Consider the following 24,936-nt stretch of genomic DNA (forward strand, 5'->3'; position numbering starts at 1 on the left):
TAAGCACAAGACCGTCGGTGCTATGGAGAGTATGTACAAGAAAATCCGTAAGGAGATAATAAAGATACACGAACAACGTAAAGCAGCACAAGTAAGCGAGAAAGAAAGTATCTCTGATCCTGAAGAGGAAGACGAGAATTCCGCCAGAATAGCGTATGTAGGAAAATCTAGATTTCCAGATCGCCATTTACGTCTAGAACACAAGTCTATTTTTCATCATCCAGCACCAGAACAAGTTTCTCTAGAACAAGTATTTCAAGCTACCGATCACATTCTGAAATCACGAATCGGTTATAGTGAATTAAGTACCATGCACGAACAAGAACTAGCCCGATCAGCAGTCCGATGGATTACTGATTCTACCACTTTTCCAGACGAAATAGTGGCACAAATGTTCCTGAAATTGCCCCCAGCCGAGCAACGACTGGTGGGTATGTATATGATCCAGTACCTCATTACTCTGTATGAGGGTCAACATTCTGATCCAGGCCCGTTACACGATATCCTGAACGAGTTACTCCAGTATAGATGGAGAGGTCTAGGTACCGATTTAATTAGTGTCATTCTAGAACAGCGCCACAAATATAGAACGTTCCTGAACCCGCATTTTGTTCATGTCTCACCCCCAGAAAGTAAACCGTTCTACATAGACAGACAGAATCCGTTACGAGAAGTCCACCCAGTCCAAGGGGCGGGTGGCGAAATGCAACGAGTGTTTGTATACACTCCGATTTCAAAGATGGAACTTCTTGAAATGAAGAAATTAATTCCCTGTCATGACAAAGATCCAGCGGGGTTCCATAGAGAATTAAAAGACATGCTCCGTATGGGAGAATACACTTACCCAGATATCATTAAAATGTTAAAGGTCCTGTTACCCGCAGGGGTGTATGAAAAGTTAAAAGAAAAAGAATGGGAGGTGGGAGAGAAAAAGATCGATTGGACAGCTCTAGAAGCTGAAGACAAGGCACGAGTACCAGGTACCGGTCTTGGAGATAAATGTAAAGAATTACCAGAATTACTGATTCAAGTTTTACCCAGATTATTGACAACTAGGAAGGAAGACTGGGATGCAATCTCAGCCTGTAAACAGAAACAAGACGAAGATATTAGTGATTTTTATTCTAGATTTGAAAAATGTTTTAGTATTAACAGTGGTCTCAAGACAAGTAGTGAGTCATACCCTCACCTTTTCGTTACTAAATTAGTCGAGAATTCAAGTCCACAAATTAAAAACCGAGTTTTGAAAGTCGAAAGCACCTGGCAAGCTAATACCCCGTCCCAGATGCTCCAGATGCTCCAGTATCACCAGAATAGAATCAGGGAAGAGCAAGAGCACGAAAGAAAACGTATGAAAGACACGAAAATGAAAGTGCTAGTTGCACAATCTGTTCCTCAAGACAGTCAGAAGAGGGGTCCGAATCAAGCCAGTCAAGCCAGTCATCCTGCAGCTCCCGTTAAAGGGAACTGCAATTATTGTAAACAGCCAGGTCATTTTATAAACGAGTGTGCAGTTCTGAAACACAACATAGCTACTGGTAAGACTAAAGAAAGACCACGTCCGCCGAGACAAGAACAAGTTTCACAGACTCCTCAGTCACAGAATGCACAGCAGACAGTTACAGTACCGCAGCCTATTGCTGCAACACAGCATGTCACATCACAGATGTACCAGTATGCACAGTCTGAGTATCCGGAGTACCAGCAGTATTCATGAAACAGCCTAGAGAGGGAGGTAGGCTTGCCTCTCATCGAGATACCTGTAGATCAAGAAGGTCCCTATGTTCACAGTCAAGTATTAGGGAAAGACAGAAAGTTTTTGATCGATACAGGGGCAAGTAGGACCACAATTAGTCATGCCGAAGTTCCAGGGGCTCCGCTCTCAGGCTCAAGAAATGTTTCCCTTGGATTTTCAGGAAAGCCAATAGTTAATGAGATATCTAAGCCAGTTACTCTAGAAGTAGGTCCATTGTCCCGTACTACTGATCTGTTACTTACTAAGTCATGTCCAGAAAACCTATTAGGTATTAAGACACTGAAAGAATTAGGTGCAGTTATTTGCTGTTCCCCAGAGGGAATACGTCTGTTCCTACGTGACTTTAAGGGTCACTATGTATTACGAGATTTTGATTCAAGATTGTTTAATGTTCCACAGCACTTATGGGCGCAAGGTCCAACTGATGTAGGTTACATGCAAATCACACCCCATCGTGTGACTCTCAAACCAGGTGTAGTGTTACCCCGAATCAGACAGTACAGATTGCCACCTGAGGCTGTAGCAGCCTTATCCAAAATTATTGACGAGCTCATGGCTCAAGGAGTAGTTGTAGGAACTGACTCCAATGTATGTAATTCTCCGATCATTCCAGTCATGAAACGTACTGATCCAAATGCACCCCCAGTATATCGATTAGTGATTGATTTACGAGAGCTTAATAAATGTATTATTCCTCAGTACCCAGTTGTCCCAGACATCTCTTCCCTATTAACAGCCATTGATTCCGAAGCCACGTTCTTCACTGTCATAGACCTCAAGAATGCATTTTTTAGTGTCCCAATTCATCCAGACAGCCAGTTTCTTTTCGGATTTTGTTTAAATGGAAGGAGCTATATGTTTACACGCGCTCCTCAAGGTTTCACAGAAAGCCCTAGTATTTACAGTCAAGCACTTAAGAGACAACTAGACAATATTCATATGCCAACTGACACTGCCCTGCTCCAGTACGTCGATGATTTACTGATCACAGCCCGTTCTGAACGTGCTTGCGAGCGAGCATCACTTACAGTCCTGTATTTTCTAGCCGAGATGGGGCACAAGGTGTCACCTTCGAAGCTTCAATTCTGTGTCCAGCAAGTGGTATACTTAGGACACTTGCTGTCCAAGAGGGGTAGGCAGTTGACACCAGACCGTATCCAGTTAATAGCGAGTCTTCCCCAGCCCAGAACCCAGAAGGAGGTACGTGCTTTTATCGGCCTTACTTCTTATTGTAGACAATGGATTCCCCAGTATGCATTTCTAGCCAAGCCACTGATACAGTTAACGACACAGGAGGCAGCCGTATCGACTGTCCTCCCTTGGACATCTGAACATACACTTAGTTTCAATGAGTTAAAGAAAGCCCTATGTCAAGCTCCAGTTCTAGCTACACCGAACTACAGTAAGCCTTTTACACTTTTCGTTACTGAACGCGAAGGTACAGCATTATCTGTTCTCACACAAGATCAAGCAGGACAATACAAGCCCTGTGCTTATTTTTCGAGCACATTAGATCCAGTCGCCCAGGCGTTGCCTGCGTGCCTCAAGTCAGTTGCAGCCACAGCACTAGCTATCAGACAAAGTGATTCCATAGTTTTAGGGCATTCCCTGACAGTACAAGTCCCACATTCCGTGGAAGTTCTTTTAAACCGAACACAAACTCAGCACTTGACAATTGCACGTTTAACAGGTTATGAATTGACACTGTTCCAGCCACACATAGAAATTAGACGCTGCAACGTCCTGAATCCTGCTACACTGTTACCATCAGTTAGTTCAAATTCTGACCCACATGACTGTGTGGAAGTAGTTAACATTACGACAAAGCCAAGACAAGACCTGACAGACATTCCGTTACCAGATCCTGACCTGACACTTTATGTGGATGGTTCATGTATGAGAACTAGTACAGGAGAACTAGTCGCCGCGTATGCAGTGACTACTGACACCGAAGTTATTGAAACACACCGTATTGATACCCTGTCCGCTCAAGCAGCAGAGCTAGTCGCTCTGACACAAGCCTGTATACACGCCAAGAACCTGAAAGTCAATGTTTACACAGATTCACGTTACGCATTCGGAGTTGTACACGACTTCGGAGTGCTCTGGCAGGAGAGAGGTTTCATGACTTCTCATGGAACCAAGATTCAGCATGGTCTCCTTATTCAAGTTCTGTTAGATGCCATACATTTACCGACATCCATTGCTATCATGAAATGTAAAGCACATACGAAAGTTACTGACATTATTTCCCAAGGTAATGATCTAGCAGACCGCACAGCCAAGCTTACAGCACAGACTCCAGACACTCCAGTTAACCTGACACATACTCCAGATCCGACTACATGCATGACAGTTAAGGACCCTACACAAGATGTCATAGATATCCAGTTACATGCTACTCCCGATGAAATCAAGAAATGGTCTGAACAAGGAGGGGTCCAGACAGATCAAGGATGGTTAACGAAGGGTAGAGCCACATGGTTTCTCCCCGATTCTATGGTTCAAGTCATTATCAGTACCGCACATAGTCCAGCACATTTAGGAGAAAAAGCTATGTTAGATAGTATCCAGAACATTTGGTTCAATAAGCATTTACGAGCTGCAGCCAAGCAGAAAGTCCGTACCTGTATGATATGTTGTCAGTTTAATCCAGGTAAAAGTGTCCCGGTGGAACAAGGTGGTTTCCAGCCCCCTGACCACCCTTTTGAGGTCCTCCAGATGGATTATATTCAGATGGAGCGATGTCGAGGTTTCAAGTATGTCCTTGTAGTTGTATGCGCTTTGTCCAGGTGGACAGAAGCATATCCAGTCCCAGATTACACAGCCGCGACCACTGCCAAGCAGTTGGTTCGTGAATTTTTCCCTAGGTATGGACTCCCTAGAGTCGTATATTCTGATAACGGCCAGCCATTCTCATCTGAACTGATGAAGCACGTTTCCCTGTTGTTAGGGTACCAGTGGAAGTTCCATTGTGTACGCCATCCTGAAGCAGCCGGTCTGGTCGAGAGACATAATCAGACTCTGAAAATCCGCATTGCAAAAGTCTGTCAAGAAAAAGGTGTGGACTGGCTAGTAGCTCTGCCAGTCGCTTTGTTTTATATGCGCATGGTCGCACATTCCAGATCAGGTCTGTCCCCGTATGAGGTCGTATTCGGCCGCCCCCCTAACATGTGGGGTACTCCTAGACCCCGAAGTATTACCGATGTTTCATGTAATATGCTGACAGATTACCTAGCTTCCTTGATGTCTGCCCTCAACTCATGTCGTTCACAGGTTGCTGCCGCCTTTCCAGACAACACCGAGGTGGCACCGCATGAAATCGTTCCAGGTTCCCTAGTGATGGTCCGAAATTTTGACAGATCAAGTCCGTTGGAGCCTCGTTGGAAGGAGCCACGTCAGGTCCTCTTGACCACCCGTACCGCCGTCAAGTTGGAAGGCAGAAAAGGATGGATCCACCTTTCTCATGTTAAACTTTTTAAAGGACTGAAATCCGTTTCTAAAAACATTTCCCAGGATTTGAAAGACTGCCAGAATATTGCTCTTAAGGACTGTCCCGCAAAAGACATTATTACAACCCCTCCCTTGTTAGAGAAAACTCCGCAACAGGAGTATAAGTTAAAGCTCAGGTCTAGTAAAATAAGTCAGTCAGTTTGATTGTATAAGTCCTCCCCTAGGTGAAACGGTTAGACTGTTTCTGACATGTATAAAATAGACCCCCATAGTGAGAGAGTTAGTCGAAGTTCAATTCAATGTATCGTTTTTCTGAGTTTCGTATTATTCATCAGCATTTTGATTTCCTGCACCAGCTATGCGTTCTATCTGTATTTTCCAGTTCCTCATGTAAATATGTCTGCTAATGCTACAGTAGAGCACACGTTTAGTGATCTGCCTCCTCACGAATATTCTTACCGCCTCGCTATGCGCAACAACACATTTATCCGTATGTTACATTACTCACACCAGACCAGCAATGCCACTAATTGTTGGGTGTGTGGTCGACTCCCCCCTTTCCAGACCTCGAAGGGAGTTCTGCCACTCTTTCCTTATCCATTTTCACATAATGGTTCGTGTGGAGCATGGTCCACGTTAACGTCATCCTCAACAGATATGTCTTTTCTTAACAGTACATGTTTCCCAGACAAGCAAGGTCTTCCCCACAGAACAGGGTTAGATCTAGAAAATGAAGTATATAATTTAGGTAATTATTCGTCGAATTTCATGGTCCTGAATGTTCAGTCTGATACTACTCCAGACTTACCTGCTATTTCAGTATTACCAGTTAAAGGTGAATTATGTGTCCGTAATTATGGTTCCATACATGTAGGTCATAGTGAATGTACTACTGTTATCCAGTATAGTGACAGTGGGAAATCTGTTTTCAAAGCTTCACGTCATTCTTATTTTGTTTGTGGTCAAACTGCATATGTTCGTCTGCCCCTCGATTGGGAGGGAACCTGTTACATTGCCTTCCTACTGCCACCTGTTTTCCTAGCCCCATCTGATTATCACAGAAACACACATCTAGTACACATTAGACATAGAAGGGAGTCCCCAATTGTCGATTATACTGAAACTACTCTAGAACAGTATACAGATTTCAATAAAGGTTTCTTTTTCTTTGTAGGACCTGTCCAGAATAGTAAACTGATCCGTAGGTTAACAAGAACCCTTGAAGCTGTAGTAAATGAGACTGCCTCTGCTCTAGGTAACTTAACCGAAGAACAATCTGCTATGAGATTTGTCGTTTTGCAAAATCGTCTCGTCCTTGACGTCATACTGGCCGATAGGGGCGGGGCCTGTAGAGTCATCGGATCTAGTTGCTGCATTTTCATTCCAAATAACGCGCCGTCTGTTTATTCGGCTATAACCAGACTCCATAAAATTGCCCATCTGTTACACCAAGATCCAGGCACCTGGACATGGTCCGGTTGGTTCTGGAATATAATTTCTGCATGGGGATGGAAAGTCCTGTCCTTTCTAGGTATTGCAGTAGCGATCATATTTAGCTGCTGCCTCTGTATACAATGTGGCCCTGCGATTTGCAGCATGTGTGCTACCTCTTGTATTCCTAGTCCCAAGCCCCGTTCTAAATCCCGTTCCAAGATAATTCGAGACGAGCAAATGGTACTGTATGAAATGATAGACGGTATCATGAAAATTGATGTTTCCTGATGGAAACGTAGTGACAAGGAGGGAATGTGGAAAAGTAAATTTTGCCATGTTCTGTGTCCCTACGCCTCATCCATCATATGTTATGTGTGCATGACCAATATGCATATGTTATTCCCTATGTCCGATTAATGACGCAATTACAGTTGTGTCCACCTCTAGTATGCCAGTTTTCCAGTCCTCGTGAATACTACAAATATCAGGCCTAGGTAAAGTTATGTTGCCACGTTTCTTAGTGTGCACGTTATTCCATTATAAAGTCCCCGTTTCCAGGCCTCAAAAGGGCCCGGACATCAGATTCAGCTCCTGTCTCCTGAAAGCCTCGCTGAGGAGCGATACAGCCCCCACCTGTATCCTCGACCTTTCACTTACTTCCTGCCTCGCAGTGCCCGGTGTAGCTTGGCTCTGCCCCTGAGTCTGCCAAAAGTATGTTATAGTTCCAGCTATCAGTTCAGTCCTCCTTCTCTGCATTCCTAAGCTACTGAACTGCATCAATAGTTTCCGTCATTGTCTAGCCTATTCGGCTCCACGTTAGAGAAATACTGTATTAATGGTCATTTAATATTCTTCATTACGCACTACATGTAGAATAATGCATGGTCCAGTCTTAGAGTCAAGTTAGCCTTTCCCTTCATGACTTCTAGTTTATATCAACATGTTCCCTAAACATCAGATACCAGATAGGGTTTAGGTACATGTCGCTCCGACCCTCCAGACTCTAGTCTCTGCTCCTAGCACAGAGTTCATAGCCCCCAGCTTCTCCTAGTAATACGTCATTGCCAGTTTTCGCGCACCATTAGGTTAGAGGTCCCGGCTCCTTAGGTAGCCCCCTCCAATGTTTCCGCCCCATTCATGACATATTCTGTTACGTTTGCATCACATGTCTATGTATACTCCCAGTTACACCTCTTTTTACTGTTATCTTTCGCGACTGCTACGCGTCACGCCTTCTGCTCCACCCACTGTTACGCCTACTGCAATGTAATGCTATGTGTTTGCGCTATGTATATAAGTCCATGTATTGTTATTAAAAGTTAGCGCGCTCATCCCAGATCAAGCCCCGGCAGCTGCTGGGCCCCAGTTGTCCTGCTGGGCCCTGTCACCTCTGTTCTATGCAGGTTGCCCTGATCCTGTCCTTATGCTGTAATAAACCTGCAGAAACTCCTACTACCTCGAATCTTGACTCTTATTTTATTGAGCTATCTGTTATTCATTCATTCATTCAAAAATAGATCCGGTATTATTTATTTATATACCACAAGTGTCCAACCTGGAGGCGGAGGTCAAGAAATGGGAAGAGTACCACAAGGTGATGGAGGGCCTCCGCTTAGATCACGCCATGCTCCGGGAGGAGTACGATGCCCTGGCCCTAAGGCATGATGCCCTGGAGGCCAAAGTGAACAACCTGCATCCGTAGAGTGTCCCTTGCCCCTTTTTAAGAGACTTTTGGGGGGTGGGAATTGGGAGTTGGGTTTTTGGGGACTTTTGATGGACTATTTATTTGGGGTTAGGGAGGGTCTTGCGGGAGATTATTTTGTTAGGGATATAAAAATATACTTTTTCAAACTTTATCTGAGCATACCTGTTTTTTACTACTTTTGAGCCTGGTGGGTGGTGGTTTTGCAGTAAGTTCGTTTTACTGAACACTGTCATCGTGTTGGTTCACGTGTAATAGGCCAAATGTTTTCCAAAGTAAATGCCTGTCACAGAGTTTGTTAATTCAAGAGCCCTAGGACTTTACTGCTAGTACCACTGTCACTCTCTCGCCTCTCCTAATACTCCATTATACTACCTCCCATCCAAATGCTTATCTTACCTGTAATTTGTGTTTGAGGGCTGGCTCCACATGGAATTCACAGAGTCCTAAAGCGTTAGGGGACTCGTCAACGTAAGTTTCTTCATTGTGCAGAATCCAGGCATCAGCATTATGGGTAATGGATAGGGTGAGTCTGGAGGAGGAGGACTCAGGATAGACGACCAGGACTGAGTTCTTGTCAACTAACTGTTGTGAACCTGAGGAATGCTGCGGCATCAAAATCAAGACAGTTCTGTTGATGGGCTTGTTGTTTTATTGGTTGATTACAGTTTTGTTGGGAATGTGATGAAGCACTTGCTAAACAAAGAAAGACAGACACACAGGAATAAAAGTGAATAAGGAGGACTAAAATTAAAGGTTATGAATCATTGACTCATTTTCAGAACTCGCTGTCAGGGAAGCAGAACTCGTCATCATACTCTGCAAATTTAGTCGGTAGTACTTCTGGTAACTGAGGAGAACTTTCCTCAGGTAGGTCGGTGTCCTCTTCTTCCTACGTGGATTCTCGTACTCTGTAATCTGGTGGTATGAAGTGCTGGTTCATCTTTATCAAGGTGAGCCGCTCCACATTTGCGGGCAAGAGGCGGGACCTTTTGGAAGTCACAATGCCACCAGCAGAACTAAAAACACGTTCTGAGGACACGCTTGCGAGTGGGCAAGACAAGTAATTGATAGCCAGGTTGGTGAGCTCTCGCCATATTTTTCTTTTCCCATGCCAATACGCCAATGGGTCCTCAGTAATATTGACCTCTGTTGAGTCATCCAGATAGGCCTGCACCATTGAAAGAATGTCCTCCCGGATTCCTGTACTTTGCACTTCTGTGTCCTTTCTAGGACAAGGAAACCCTAGCTGAGTTAGCCAACCCGCTTCAGACATATCGCCTGGGCCTGGTGCAGATGATACGGTTGCTGGTGTGGTTAACGGCTCAAAGGGAAAGTCACTCACTTCTGCCAGAGGCACAGATGCAGAAGTGCTTTTTTGGGACGCCTGATGGCCTGCTGATTCACTAGTAGTACTGTCTTCTCCTACAGTTTCCTTCCGCTCTCTTTCAAAACGAATGGCTGACTGAGCTAGCCAACCTTTGTACTCTGTAACATCCGATGTTTCAAAAGGAATTATTACTTTGCCAAACAATGCCTTTTTGTAAAGTGCTGTTGTTTCTTGATATTTACAAGCCGTTTATTGCTAACTAGGCGTTGTAATAATCTCTGCGCCAACTCATGTGCTTCGTTCTTTCCAGCGTCCTTTAATTGTGAAGACACCACCTTGACTTGGTGCTCGAGCTTCAGCAACAATGGGATAGCTTTCTCAAAGAACAGTCCTCCCTGCTGACGTCACGCGTGAAGACCTCAAAAGGACGAAGCATGTCTGTCAGGCTTTTAACTAGCTGCCATTGCTCCACCGCTAGCATCATTTCTGTCGTATCACCACCCAGGTTGTAGAAATACTCATTGACTACTGGAAACAGCTCATGCAGACGCTCAAGCATGTAGAAGGTTGAGTTCCAACGTGTTGCCACCTCCTGGATAAGTGCTTTCACTGGCATTCTACGTTCATTTTGCTTGCGCCTCAGCTCCTTCCGGGCCTTAAAAGAATGGTTGAAATGTGTGCATATTCTTCTGCAGATGGTCAGTATTTTGTCGACTGCAAGTTCTTTTTTCAAGAACTTTTGCACGACAAGGTTCATACAGTGCGCCAAACACGGCACTCTGAAATAGAAACCGTCCTCCATGGCCCTAACTACATTGCTGCCATTATCAGTAGAAACATAACCAACCTTGCAATTTCTTGGGGGCAGCCATTGCGAGACCTTTTTGTTAAAGTCAGCCAAAATGTTGACTGCAGTATGACTTTTCTCCATGCCAAACATGGCTAATGTTGCATGTTTACGAGCACCCTTAAAAATCTCGACCAAGTCACCACCTGCATTTATCTGTTTTGTAACCCCTGAAAAAGAGACCCAGTGTGCAGTGATGCACATGTAATTAAGGGCTTGGCAACTGGTCCACATGTCTGTTGTCAGGTGTATAGTGTGAACAGCACTCTTCTGCAAAGCTGCCCCCACCAACTCAAGCACCTCTTTATGTAGTGCTGGAACAGCAACCCTGGCAAAATAGAACCGGCTAGGAACCTTCCATTTAGGGGCCAATGTTGCCACGAGTTCAAGGAAACCCACACCTTCGACAAACGAAAAAGGGAGAAGGTCCACCGCTAGCATTTTTGCCAGCTTAGTGTTATACAGGCGCACAATTGGGTGGTTGCGTTGAAATTGCACATCCGAGGAGAACATGGCTGTAATGGTGCGCTGGACAAATTTACTGGCTGATGCCTTCTTCGACCCACTTCTGTTCAGTGTTGACATTTTCCGCATTGGTGTGTCTCCCAGACTCTCAGTGTGCCTCCTATGTGTTCCAGAGGGTGTGGTGCTGCCAGGGGTACTGGGTGCAACCGGACACATGTCTGACGCTTCTTCTACCTCCCCGTCATCTTCAGATGAAACACCTAGTATGGGTATATTTTGTCCACTTGCCCTTTGGGATTGCTTTCCCTTGACGTTTGCTAGGTGCGGAAACCATTCGACAGCGTGCTTTCTTTCAAGATGACCTATCTGGCCTCCGGTTCCATAGTTGGTACCAGTCTTACCACGGCTAACTCTAGTCTTACAAATGCAACAAACGGCTATGTTATCATACTTTTCATGGACACTAAAAAGTTCCAAACTGGGGACTGGAAACTTCTGGTTTTGCCGCACGAGGTGATACTGCCAATGCCAGATGAAGCAGTGGTGGATGAGCCTTGCAGACATCTACTGGGCTGTGCAATTATTGCAGCAACCTTACTTGAGGGAGTCGAGCTGGATGGAGTCCCCCTCTGGGGAGAAAATATGGGAGCTGTAGGTTTTGTTGAACTTGTTGTACTACTTGACTGCGTTGGTGGTGCTACCAGTGGCACGTCGCCAGGGTCACGCTCAGCATGACGTCGGGATAGGGTATAAATGTCTGTCTGCTGCATGGCCAGTGTGGCTGGACTGACATGTGTGATGACTAGGTCATTACTGTCATCCTGTTCAACAACATCAGAATGCACCACTTCATCAAGTCCGACGTTCGGATCCATAAGTATGAGCTTTCCGGGGCCCTTCCTTTTAACATTTGATACCTTTCGCAGCTCATGGTGTGCCTCCCTCTTAGACGTCGGAGATGGTTGCCAATCTAGATCCAGATCATCATCTGATGGAGCGGGGCTTGAAGAGGAACTTCTACACACCCTCCTTGATCTTTTCCTTGCTGGGGAGCTGGGAGAAAATGAATCATCAGGAGGAGTGGCTTCGTCTTCCTGACATGATACCCCGGCTCCAAAGTCAATTTCTTCCTGTGCCCCTACTTCTGGAAGAACAGCCATTGTGGGCACTTGCACCGCTCCATGCGCCGCTACATGGGCCTCTTCACTGACCTCTACTTGCAACTCTCCATGGACCTCTCCTTCTCGGTCTTCTCCTTCTCGGTCTTCTCCTTCTCGGCCTTCTCCTTCACGGCCTTCTCCTTCTCGGCCTTCTCCTTCTCGGCCTTCTCCTTCTCGGCCTTCTCCTTCTCGGCCTTCTCCTTCTCGGCCTTCTCCTTCTCGGCCAGCTCCTTCTCGGCCAGCTCCTTCACAGCCAGCTCCTTCTTGGACAGCTCCTTCTCGGACAGCTCCTTCTCGGACAGCTCCTTGCGCATGTACTTCTGCTTGTACTAGTAGCCCATGCAGTTGTTGCTGCGGCTTTGGTTGTTGAATAGTACTTGTGAGATGAGCTACAACCTGTGTTGATGGTGTGCTGCTACTTTCTTGCGATGAACCAACATCACTGGTCGTTGGTGATTCAACAACTAAACAGGCTACCTGTGCAGCACTCATGGTGGGCCTTTGTTTTTTTTGTGGTTTTTCCCCAAAAAATTTAGTGGTTGAGCCACCAGTCTCCTTGGTAAATGGTGCCACTTGCTTCTTCTTCTCCTTAGTAGAGACATCTTTCTTGCAAGAGGACCTACGGGCACCTCTTTTTGGAGCCATCTTCTTCAGATGTCGGAACAACAGGCCGCAGCAGGACTTCTTCCTGGCACTGATGCTCAACGATGATGCAGAGTTTTGTGCACCTAAAAGCAAACGAAGACAGAGGAACATCAGTAAATATATGTTGCATATGTAGCGCTTCAATAAATAGTTTGCAAGTAGGCATTTATGAATACACACGTGCACACCACACAATATGGAAATTTCAAAATTAGGATTTGCTAAATTTTTGGGAAACAGGAATTTAACATTGATCCAAGAGAGCACACACAGGGAGGGTTGTACTTTCATGTACCCCTGACTCCGCCTGGGCACAATGGGTGAAAGCAAGGCACAATGGGTGCAGGCCTATGTCTCAAAGCTCACTGCCTGACTTCAAAATGGCCGCTTGACCCCCATCCACATGGCCAGGACCATGCCTCAAAATGGCCACCACCAACATAGCCAGCCCCCAACCCCTACTCCAAAAAGTCAAAAAACACAACACGAATCAAATCACCACAATCCAATGCCATCCATCAAGTTTCAGAAGGCTTATGCTGCCTGCTGGTGGTTTTCCGGTGCAAAATTGCAATTTTTACAATTTCGCGAGTGCGAGATTGTTGCTTCACGGCGCGAACGTGGCGAAAAACCAGCAAAATCCGCAAACAGACCGATTCTGGGCCCCCTGGGCATAATGGATGACATCAGAGCACACTGGGTGCAGGCCTATGGCACAAAGCACACAAACTGGCTTAAAAAATGGCCTCTAGACCCCCACCCACACGGGACCAGGCAATAAAATGGCCCCCACCCACATAGCAAGCCCCCAACACCACCCCAAAAAGTCGTAAAACACACAAAAATCACTACAATCCAATGCCATCCATGCCCTGGCCAGAATCATGTAAAAAAAAAAAATCAACAAAACAGTTGTATCATGCATGCACCCATAACTAAGCCTGGTGGTTTTCAATTCATGTGCAGAATTGTAATTTTTACAATTTCGCGAGTGCGAGATTGTTGCTGCGCGGGACATGAGCAGTGCGAACACAAGCAAAAACATCCTCAGCTCACGAACTTGCAGATTTTCCCCCCAAAAAAGTCAAAAAACAAGCAACACACACAAAAATCACCACAAACAAACAACATCAACTTACTTCCTTGTGAAATCAAATTTCGAATCCAAAAGTAATCCAAAAGGCCTAAAATCCAAATATCCAGCAGCAACCACAAAAAGTAATCCTTCCCAGTCAAGATCGAAATCAAAGTGGCCAGGAAATGGACTAAGCAATGGGAGGAGCTTGCTGGACAGGAACAGGAAGTTGGAGACTGGGGCACTTCCTTCACCCCACCCCTATGGGAGGAGCTTGCTGGACAGGAACAGGAAGTTGGAGACTGGGCCACTTCCTTTACCCCTCCCCTTGTAATTTTTGTACTTTCGCGAGTGCGAGATTGTTGCTGCCCGCGCCGCGGACCGCGAGCAGTGCGAACACAAGCAAAAAATCCGCTTCGCGCGGATTTGCGTATTCTCGCCACATCCGCGAGAGTTCGCGGATTGCGGATTTTCCGAAAATCCGAAAAATCCGCGAGCGTAACGGATTTTACGCCCATGCTTAAAAAGGCCCAGGAAACCCAATTCTGGGTCAAACTGGTATGGGAAAGTAAACAACAGAATTCCAAGATATTTTGGTCTCTTGTCAACAACATCGACCGAAACACAACATCTTCTGGATCTGCGAACATCCAGGAAGCAGACTGGATCACGTATCTGACAGAGCATTTCCAGGCACAAGATTACAACGACTGCCCTGGATCAATATGGGCTTCTGACACTGGCGCGGGTAAAACATCGAACCTCCCACCCGATCATACGCAGGGGCTTACCTCATCCGAGGAAATGTCTGAAGATAGAGTTGTCAAAACACTGACGAAAGGGAGACAAGACGGAGCACCAGGCCCGAATGGCCTGCCGCAAAGGCTATTCAAGTCCGACGTCCCCTTTTGGTCCAAGGTGCTATTGAATCTCTTTAATTACTCCCTGCGCTATCAAACCATTCCGGATTCTTGGAGAGGTGCCATTATCCATCCCATCTATAAAGATGGATCACGAGGCAACCCGAACAACTACAGATTAATTGCCTTGCTGGACATAGAGGCAAAGCACTTTGCAGGCCTCATTTTGGAGGATCTCAGGAAATGGGCAAAGGACAAAAATCTGATTCCCTTGAATCAGACAGGGTTCACCGCCAAATCAGGAACAATGACAAACTTATTGGCAATCTCTACCATCATTGACAAAGCCCTTACAAACTCCAAGTTGATTTTCTGCTGCTTTGTCGACTTCAAAGCAGCATTCGACAGGGTGCCTAGGGCTGCTCTGTGGCAAAAACTGAGGGAGTGGGGAATCCCAGACAATATCCTGAATCCCATCATCATGCTGTACTCCAACACATGGGTTCGAGTGAAGTTAGGGTCTGGCACACATCTCTCTCGGAAAATCAGGACCTATCGTGGTGTCAAACAGGGATGCGTGCTGACCCCCCTTCTCTTCAATCTATTTATTGCTGACCTATCAAGCACGTTGGAGAAAGTAATTAGCCATCCACCAAAAGTAGGAGGCCCGGCATTAAGCAATCTCCTATATGCCAATGACCTGGCACTGTTCAGTCTCACCAGAGTGGGGCTTCAGAGACTCCTTGATGCCCTAATGCATTTCACGGTCAACAACCAGTTAGAAATTAACATGAAAAAAACGATGGTTGTTCCGTTCGGCAAAAAACGTTACAGCGGTGGAGGCTGGACAATTAACAAAGAAAGCATCTCAATTGGCCAGTCGTACAAGTACTTAGGGGTCCATTTGGATTCCAGGGGCAGTTTCACCAAGCAGAGCACTGTGATTGCAGCCAAGGCCACTGCGCTAAGGGTATCCCTGGCTAAGCTATCGAGGAGACTCTCAGGCCCCACGCTCTTGCCTTTACTGGATGTGCTTAGAGGAAAGATCGGCCCACACTTTCGTATGGCATTGAGATCTTTAAGGGTAAAATGAACAATTCCTTAAACAAACTGACAATCAAACTCTACAAGAAACTGCTCCATCTGCCGAGTTCCTCCTCGCCAGCTCAGGTCAGGCTAGAGTTGGGCTTAATTAACTATGAATTCTCTAACGTTGGCTCATATCTTAACCTGATTCACAAACTAAGACAGGCAGAAGATGGCACCCTGGAACTCTTGGTTTGGAACGAAATCAGTGTGAGCAACCCGGGGGGGTCATTTGGTCGCCTTCTAAATGACTACACCCAACAAATGTCTGCTGCGGACCTTTGGGCCCTTAATCCAAGCCAGACCGCTTTCAAAATCACAATTAAAAAAGCTATAAGACTTAAATCCCTGATTACGGATAAAGCTCTCCTTGCGAAACGCAGCCATGCTTGGGCAGTAGTCAACTCCTACAAATGATTATCCCCGGCTAACTACCTTTCGACTACTTTTTCTTATCAGTTAAAGCGATGTCTGATCGCCCTAAGACTGGGAGACTGGCGCTTCCTTCAAAATCTTCCTGTATGGCGTTGAAAAAGGGATGATCAAACGTGCAGAGGGTGTAGGTCAGCAGATGAAACTTTTTTGCACGTGCTTTGTACATGCCCTTTTTTTATTCCCCAACGCAGACGCCTTCTCAGGCCAGAATGGATCAGGCTGGGAGGTCGGACTTGTAGACATGCCACTATTGCTGCTCTGTCCTTAGAGAACACTGTTTTAAATATAAAATTAGCCAAATTCATTCAGCAAGTGTATAGTCTCTTAGAAAAATTGGACAATTGTGCAGACAATCATGTACTTTAATCTCATATGCATAGTGCGGGAGTGCTAATTTCTAAATTGATACGCTGCAGTAACCACTGATAAGAAGGCCAAATTTTACTCTGTTTTTACATTTCCTTTTTCTCAATTTCTTTTAATATATAAAATTGTGTTAATGTGCTGGAGGAATCTTTTAAAGATATGTTTTATATATCTAAATAAAGAAATTTATTAATATTACACTTCTATCGGTTTATGTGCCCCCCCGGCCTACAAGCCACAACCTTTAGGGACTTAAGGGCCGACACTGTTAGCTATTCCGGAGGGTCTGTTAATTTTGGGAGGGGACCTGAATTCAGTTGTCTCAGTTACACTAGTTAGACATCCACCCTGTGCAGTTAGCTCTTCTACCTGTTGGCTCCCCGACTTCCTTGAGACTATGGGGTTGGTAGATGGTTGGAGGTCCTATCACCCAAACACAGTGCAACACACCGTTCATTCCGGGGTCCATGGGAGCCTATCGCATATAGACTATTTTCTCATCCCGTGTCCCAAATTGCCCACATTCAGGAAATTAAACATCTTGCAAGAGGCATTTCTGACCACTCGCCAATTTGTCTCCACGTGGTTCCCAGCTACAGACAGGTGGGACCGGTGGCCCCCATCAGCCCGTGGTATTTTTGAGATCCAAAAATCCACAAGGAACTCCTAGCGGCCATAGATAACTATTTTATTGACGCTGAGGGCTCTGTGGAATCCTCACAGCCCTTGTGGGAAGCCTTCAAAACCGTGATTCGAGGTCTGGTCCACTCTCTAATCTCGGGAAAAAAGAAAGCGCGTCGGAGGGAAATGGAAGCCATTGAGATGGAGATTAGCCAATTGGAGGCTGACCTGATTTCAGACGACGCACCTGATAAACTTCACCAACTCACTCTAAAACAGCGGGAATTTAGAGCGTTGGCGACTGATCAGGCTTAAGCCCTGGGGAGAGCTGCGCAGGGACGGTTGTATGAGATGGGAGACAAAACCGGGAAACTGCTAGCGTGGTTAGACAAGAAAGAGTGGGCCAGCCGGCTGGTGCCCGAGCTCCATGGACAGGGGGGTGAGGCCCTCACGGATCCCCAAGACATTGCAGACAGGTTTGCAGCCCACTTCGGAGCTGTTTACTCCTCAGTGACACCTTATTCCGTGGAGTACTCCCGCCAGATGTTGGTCGATATAACGTTGCCCAAGCTTTTGGTTACTGACTGCGACTTTCTAGTTAGTGCTATATCCAATGAGGAAATAGCCACAGCAATCAGATCCCTCAAATCAGGTAAAGCCACCGGCCCTAATGGATTACCGATCGAACTCTACATACTCAAACCAGACAGGCTAGCCCCTTATCTTAAGACCATGTATGAGGATACCAGAATCAAAGAATGCCTACCGATAGACCAGAGGACGGCAACCATAATCACTATACACAAGGAAGGGAAGCCCAAGACTGAATGTGGGTCGTACCGGCCGATATCCCTTTTAAATGCGGAACCCAAGATCTTGGCTAAACTGTTGGCTAACCGGCTGATCACAGTGATCGAGGCGCTGGATTATTCCACATCGAAACACTGCACTTAACTTGTGTAGCGTACATGGTGTTCTGGGCAGGGCAGCTTCCATCCTGGAGCCAACCATTATAGTATCTCTCGATGCCACCATGGCATTCAACACCGTTGAATGGCCGTATCTTTGGGTGGTGTTGGAGAAGATGGGATTTGGTCAGAAGTATATTCAATGGATACAACTTTTTATATGCTCAACCTCATGCCCAGGTGGTTGTCAACAACAAAAAGTCTGCAACCTTTGAGTTAAGTCGAGGGACCCAGCAGGGATGTCCATTGTCCCCCCTCCTGTTTGCTCTGGCACTAGAACCGCTGGCAGGCTGGATACGGAGAGACCCAATGATCTGAGGCATGCGCTGGTCTCCGGAATGGGAAGATCGAATCTCCCTGTACGCAGATGATATTCTGCTTTACCTGACGTATCCGAGGCGGTCCCTGATTGTGGTCCTAGATATCCTCACAGTCTTCGGCAGATTTTCTGGATACTCTATTAACTGGAGTAAGTCCCTACTGTTTGTGGTAGCGGGAGAGCAGCCGGTCCCACTGCAGGGGTGTCCAATACAGATACGCTTCTAGTACCTGGGAATCTTCCTTTCCCTGGATCCTTCACTTCGTTATACCCAGAATTTACACCCCCCCTTTACTTAGGCTGTGAAAAGACATAAATAATTGGAAGTCACTTCCCCTTTCCCTACTGGGAAAGGCGGCCCTTTTTAAAATGATGTCCCTGCCTCGGTTTTTATATGTCCTGCAGAATTCCTTAGACCCGGTCCCGGCCTCCTACTTCAGGGAGGTAGAGGGCCTCCAGCGTGATTTGCTATGGGATGAAAAGCCACGTATCGCTCTTGGCAAACTCTCCCTGAATTGGTATGATGGGAGTATCAGCCTCCCCGACATTAAAATTTTTTATTGGGCTGCTCACTTGGCCTCCATTAATCACAGTACCTACGCCCACCTCGAAGATCAGGCTATGACATGGATAGGTGGCTGCTCTCTGGTGGAAATTACAATAGAGCCCTTTATTCCAAACCACAACGCTTTCCACTAACAGGCCCCACCAAGCACTCAGTACATGTCTGGCACACAGCCTCTAAAGCCCTGGGATGGGAACGCAGACTTACACTTGCGACACCGTTATGGGACTCGGAACAGCTGGGTAGTTTGTGGAAAAGTAAGGAGTTTACAAATGGGATCTAATAGGCCTTTCGCGCATGGGTGACCTGTGGGATAAGACGGATGTTAAATCATTCTCAGCGCTGCAACAACACTTTGAATTGGCTGACTCAGAACTTTTCCGGTACTCACAGGTTAGGCATGCCTTATACCCTCACTGGCAGTGTGGCACTACCCATCCTGAATCCTCCCCACTGGAAGATAGAGTCCTAGGTGGCCATATCCCAGATAGGACTATCTCTCTGATATATAAAAAAACTTAAACATAATATGCCAGATCCTCTTCGGACACTTCGAGAGAAATGATCCCAAGATGGTATTGAGATGGATGACGAGGAATGGCAGGACGCCGTTTGCTCGCCCAGAGCCGTGGCCATACCTGCTCGCCTCCAATTGGTCCAGCTTAAAATCCTCCATAGGGTTTATGTGACAGGACCTCATCTGGTACGCATGGGAAGATCGGACAAGGGTGAGTGCACACAGGGCTGTTGCCAGGTTGGCACCTTTATGCATATAATTTGGGAATGCGAGTATATACAACATTATTGGTGCCTCATACACGATACCATTAATGCAGTCTTGTCCACTCATGTTCACCTAGAAGCCCGTAGATGCTTATTAAATATATGGGAGCCGACTGACCTAAATTATTACAGAACACAGTGGGTAACTTTGGGGCTTATGATTGCCAAGAGAAATATTGCCCAGCGATGGGGAGCGCAACTCCCACCTACAGCGCGAGATTGGGAGAAAGATTTGGACTTGTCAATGTTTTGGGAGAAAACAGTGTATGTGGCCCGAGGATGTCCTAAGAAGTGGACTTGAGTGTGGGGTTTGTGGAATACCTATCGGGAGGATATATGTCAACCTCCTCTTGCCGCAAGTAACGAAGACCCCCCTTCGCCCTAGACTTTCCAGGCTATATTCTGTAATGTTTTCTGTGGCCTATTGTAGTAGTGTTGCCAGAATTGTTACTTCCTCTGTAATGTGATTGAAATGCTGATTTTTGTATATAAAAAGTATTAAAAAAGAAGAATTCCACATTTGTAAAATGCAAACTTATCACCCCGAAGGGCATCGAGGTGCTGGGGGACCATCAGGGAGATTAGGTGAGCTATTGTCCAGAGACACATGATGCTGAGCTGAGCTGCTGCCGGCAATCGCACAGTGACCCCCGTGCTCCAAAGTCAGACTCCCTGGCCACTGCGCCACCCCTGTCCCTCTAGGTTATGATGTGGCAACTCCTCCATAGCTCCTGGAGCAACCATACAGGGCATTTATCCTAGATGCCTTCGCCCAGAGCATCCATATGTTGCTCTCTGTCTCTCCTGGGTAGTCACTAAAGAGCATTACTGTAGCTGTGTCCTACAGTGCATGCCTCTTTGCTCCTTGATTGGTTTGGATCCTTTATCATGGCTGTCTCTGCATAGGGCATAGGTTGCTCTGAGGGGATTTTACATGGAATATGACTTGACTGCCTGTATCCATTGCGTGCTGTGGGCAACTCATCTGTCTCCCCTGGATTATTTAGATGACATAAAAGAACAAGTGAGACGATTATTATAGAGCTTAGCTCAGTAGTGCCTCCCTATTTAGATCCATAACCGCAAAAAGGACTGGTAGGTTTTACATCTTTCCAGGAGCCACGATTGTTGCTCTAAGAGACAGTGTTTATGTGATTGATTCAATTAGCTGCAATGGCACATTGGTGCCATCACACCAACAGGCCTATCAGTCCATTTTGTGTTTATGGATTCTTGAGAGATCTGGGGTTTTAACAACAAATTCATGCAAATGTTCTTCACTCCTGTTCCTACAGTTACATGCCTATGTGATGTGATCAAAGACAGGATGAGATCACCACTCTGGTCACTCACGTACGGTTGTATGATACAACCATGAATGCCTAAACCATGCATGCCTAAAGAACGCGGTCTGAACCACGACTGCGTCTTTACCACACATGCTTTTACCACGCATACAACAAATGGTGTTGGAAAGGCATGATTGCTAAAGGGATATGCATGGTAATTTGCACACCACAGCCCCCTACCCTATGCCCTAACACCTGATACCCCAGCCCTTCAATCCACTACGTCCCAGAAATTAAAACTACCTCTACTCCTCACCCTGAGCCCCAACACTCGGCCCCTACCCAACAAAAGACCCTACCCCAGCAACATCAAGCCCTAAAACTGACCACCAGCCCTGAAAACCGCCTCTTCCTCCTGCCCTGAGGCCTAAAACCCGGCCCCAGCCCTTGAAACTAACCTGACCCCCAGACCATGAGCCCTAAAACATTGACCCCTGCCAAAAAAACTACCCTAACCCCGTGCCCTGAGCCCTAAAACCGACCCCCACCCTAAAAAGGACCCCGGCCCCAAAACCTACTTACCAGGTCGTGTCCCGGAGCTTCCTCTCTCGCTTTTTTCTATTCACTTCCCCACCCATCTGCACATCTAGACCGCAGACTGCCTGAACCACGCATATACGTGGTTAAGGTATATGTTTGGTTAAGGCTGATGTGTGGTATAGGCAAACGCTGTTTTGCATGCATGGAAACGGCACACGTTGTTCAGTCTGCGTTGCAAAGGCCGTTTCCCCTCACGCACAACACTGCAACCCTCATAGGTTGCACTGCAGTTCAACACTCTTCCAACCAAGCACTCACCCAGGGTGCAGTGTGCTACCAGAGGCATACCAGGCCACTAATGCGTATAAGCATCTTGTGATAGGTTCAAAGTGCTTTGCAAATGCAACTAAAATACTACTTAATCCCATGCTTTCTTCCTGGAGTATGCTACTTTCTATACACGACATAATATTGATTATGCTTAAGGGGTGGGTGATGTACCATGTATAGCTCGATCTAAAATGAGAGTGGGGTTGTAAATCTAATTTTATCGGAAGAATCTCTGTTTTAAGTGTTTTTATGATAAAAAAATTGTACTGTGTGCTTTTGTGATTTTGATTGACTGACTGACTGATTATTCTGCCAACATATATTCCCTACTCTTTTATGTAGTTTCACTTTCTGAATAATTATTTCCCCAATTCATCACTATATCAGTAACACTTGATTTAGTGTAATTGTAAGGTCCTAAAATTCTATTATACTACGAGATAAATGTGCATGTTATATTTTGCTGATAACATATACGCATTGCCCTCATCTATTCTAGGAGACCTGAACAATTATATATGAATACATTGGACAAATCGAATCTGTTTTTTGGCAGCTTCATGTTACGTTATTAATCAGTCATTAACCCATAAATAATGTACTTTATCAACCCCAACTTCTCTCACCTTCCTCCATTCCTGCACTTTCAAAAATGTTTGTGTCAGTATTCTATTATTCCACAATGGAGTGTATAGTGAGGTCATTATTTCATATTTTGTAGATTACATTTTTTAGCCCTTATTGTGTGCTTATGCCTGAATTTGATCTGTGACTTTGTACGCAGTGTGAGTCCTCTGGGCAGGCCCGGACTGGTCATTCCGGGCACCGGGCAATCCCCCGGTAGGCTGGATGGGGTGGGGGCCGGTTTTGTAGCGTGGGGCCGATTTGGACCCTGAGGCGTGACCGAGCAAAGAATTAGCACAAATATCTGCATAAAATGCAGCTGCTGGTCCATGATGTCACCCGATTTAATTTTATTTCATTTAGCCTAGCCTTTTATTTATGAAAATCCACCTGTGACCTTGACCTGGGTGGCTGCACGCACCGTAATGCGTGCAGTAGCCTCTACTCGCAGTCTCCACCGCCGTGTCTGTGCGCCGCTGTACAGTCATTCACCCTTAGGGTGGGGTCTGTAGTCAGTGGACCAGGTGATCATGCGCAAGCGCACTTGGGGGGTCGCGCAATAACGTGCGCGTGACTGCGAGGCAGAGGCCAGAGAAGACTGAAAGAGAGGCTGGAGCGGAGCCTGGTAGCACCCATAATTATTTCTAGCCGCCCTCGTCGTGTCTGTCAACAGGGAGTGAGGGGCCGTTCCTTCCCTGCGTGAGTCTCCTGAGCAGTCGTTTGCATTCAATTATTCATGGCCAGGCTCTGTCTGGGCCCGGGGGCATCACGACTCGCAACCGGACCGGGCCGGACTTAAAAGCAAAAGCCTGGTTATTAGTTAAACTTAGACCCCGGCCCGGGCGGACAGCACAGGCTCGTCCATCAAACACAGAGGTCTCGGCGCAGCGCACACCGTGAACTTACCGATTTGACGGCACTACTTTTAGAAGTCAGGGTGTGATAGCCCACTTGTGGTCTGGATCCATGAATGAAGCCGTGCCATGTGAGGCCTGGTGTGGGCAGCTGTCAGGGTGAGAACTCTCAGCAGTGCAAACAACGAGCACCTGCCTCTGTGTCCAGCTCCTGAGTGTTGCAGTACCCAGGGGAGTTCCTGACTGCCCTTCAAGAGTGGGATGCACCCGGGCGCTGTCTGTATTCAATGAAAAGTAGCGCCTGGAAGCCAGGAAAAGAGCTGCGACCAAGGCGATCGAATACAACCCTGCCAATAAGGTAATTCCAATCTTACCTCAGATGGGAAACAACTTTACACATGTGTTACATGATGGGTTACACAATTCCTGAACATTTACCCACCAAGCTATCCGACGGAAGGTATCTGCAGGGTAAATGTACTTGCTGATTTAGGTTAAAGTTAATGTTCAGTAATGGTGTTGAACCTTGATAGCTGAATGTAATTCCCTGAATAAAAGCTCTTCAGAAATGTTAAGGTCACGGATGTGAATGATCAGAATGCTAAGGGGCTTTAATTGCAAGCTGTACTTTGCAGTTTAACATACTACGCATGTGGTATTTGTGTAGCGCCTACCTGGCTGAAAACACGGAATACCGCTACACAGGGTCAACAAGAAGAATAAAGTTAGGGGGTGATAGGGGGGTAGATGGTTCTGGGAGCGCGGCTGGATCCTCACTGCATCGTAATGTGGTCTTCTCCAAAAAGAAGCGTATTTAACCTTTCCCTAAACTGGTTTGGGGACCGTGCGGTAATAAGGGAATGTTTCTGCATCCTGAGTGCACAGATGGACAGGATCTGTGCCCTTGAGTTTTCTTTTTTCCCACTTTTTTAGCCTTCAGAAGGATGGCATCCTTGCTTCGGGTGGGCAAAGGGCCACCGGAGGTGAAGAGTCTATCAGATAGGTCACCAGCTGGCAGGCCTGGCTCAGCTCTAGAGGCTATAAGGTTGGTGCGAGCGGCACGGACCACGGCAGATAGTGTACACAACACATCGATCCATGGTAATTGGTAAATCAGTTGTGAAGTTATTTCACAACTGATTTACCAATTACCATGGATCAGTGGTCGAAGTGGGCAGGATCGGCGGCCGGGGCACGGCGTGCCCCTACTTCTTTTTTTCAGTAGATTCCGTTCCCCTACTTCTTTTATTTTTAACATTCATCCCATGACAGCAAAATGGCAAAGGGCTGCAAAGAAGGCTTGGCCACATTACGGAGACGGGCGTGGGGGGGCAGAGGAGGAAAAGGACTCTTTTACTTCTTGCCCAGAGAAGACAAGGGCAGTGTGCACTTCTGTTCTGCCTTTGGCAGCTGCCCCCTCTCTTTCTTT

Source organism: Lissotriton helveticus, chromosome 4_1, assembly GCF_964261635.1.
Source record: "Lissotriton helveticus chromosome 4_1, aLisHel1.1, whole genome shotgun sequence".
Classification (NCBI taxonomy): domain Eukaryota; kingdom Metazoa; phylum Chordata; class Amphibia; order Caudata; family Salamandridae; genus Lissotriton; species Lissotriton helveticus.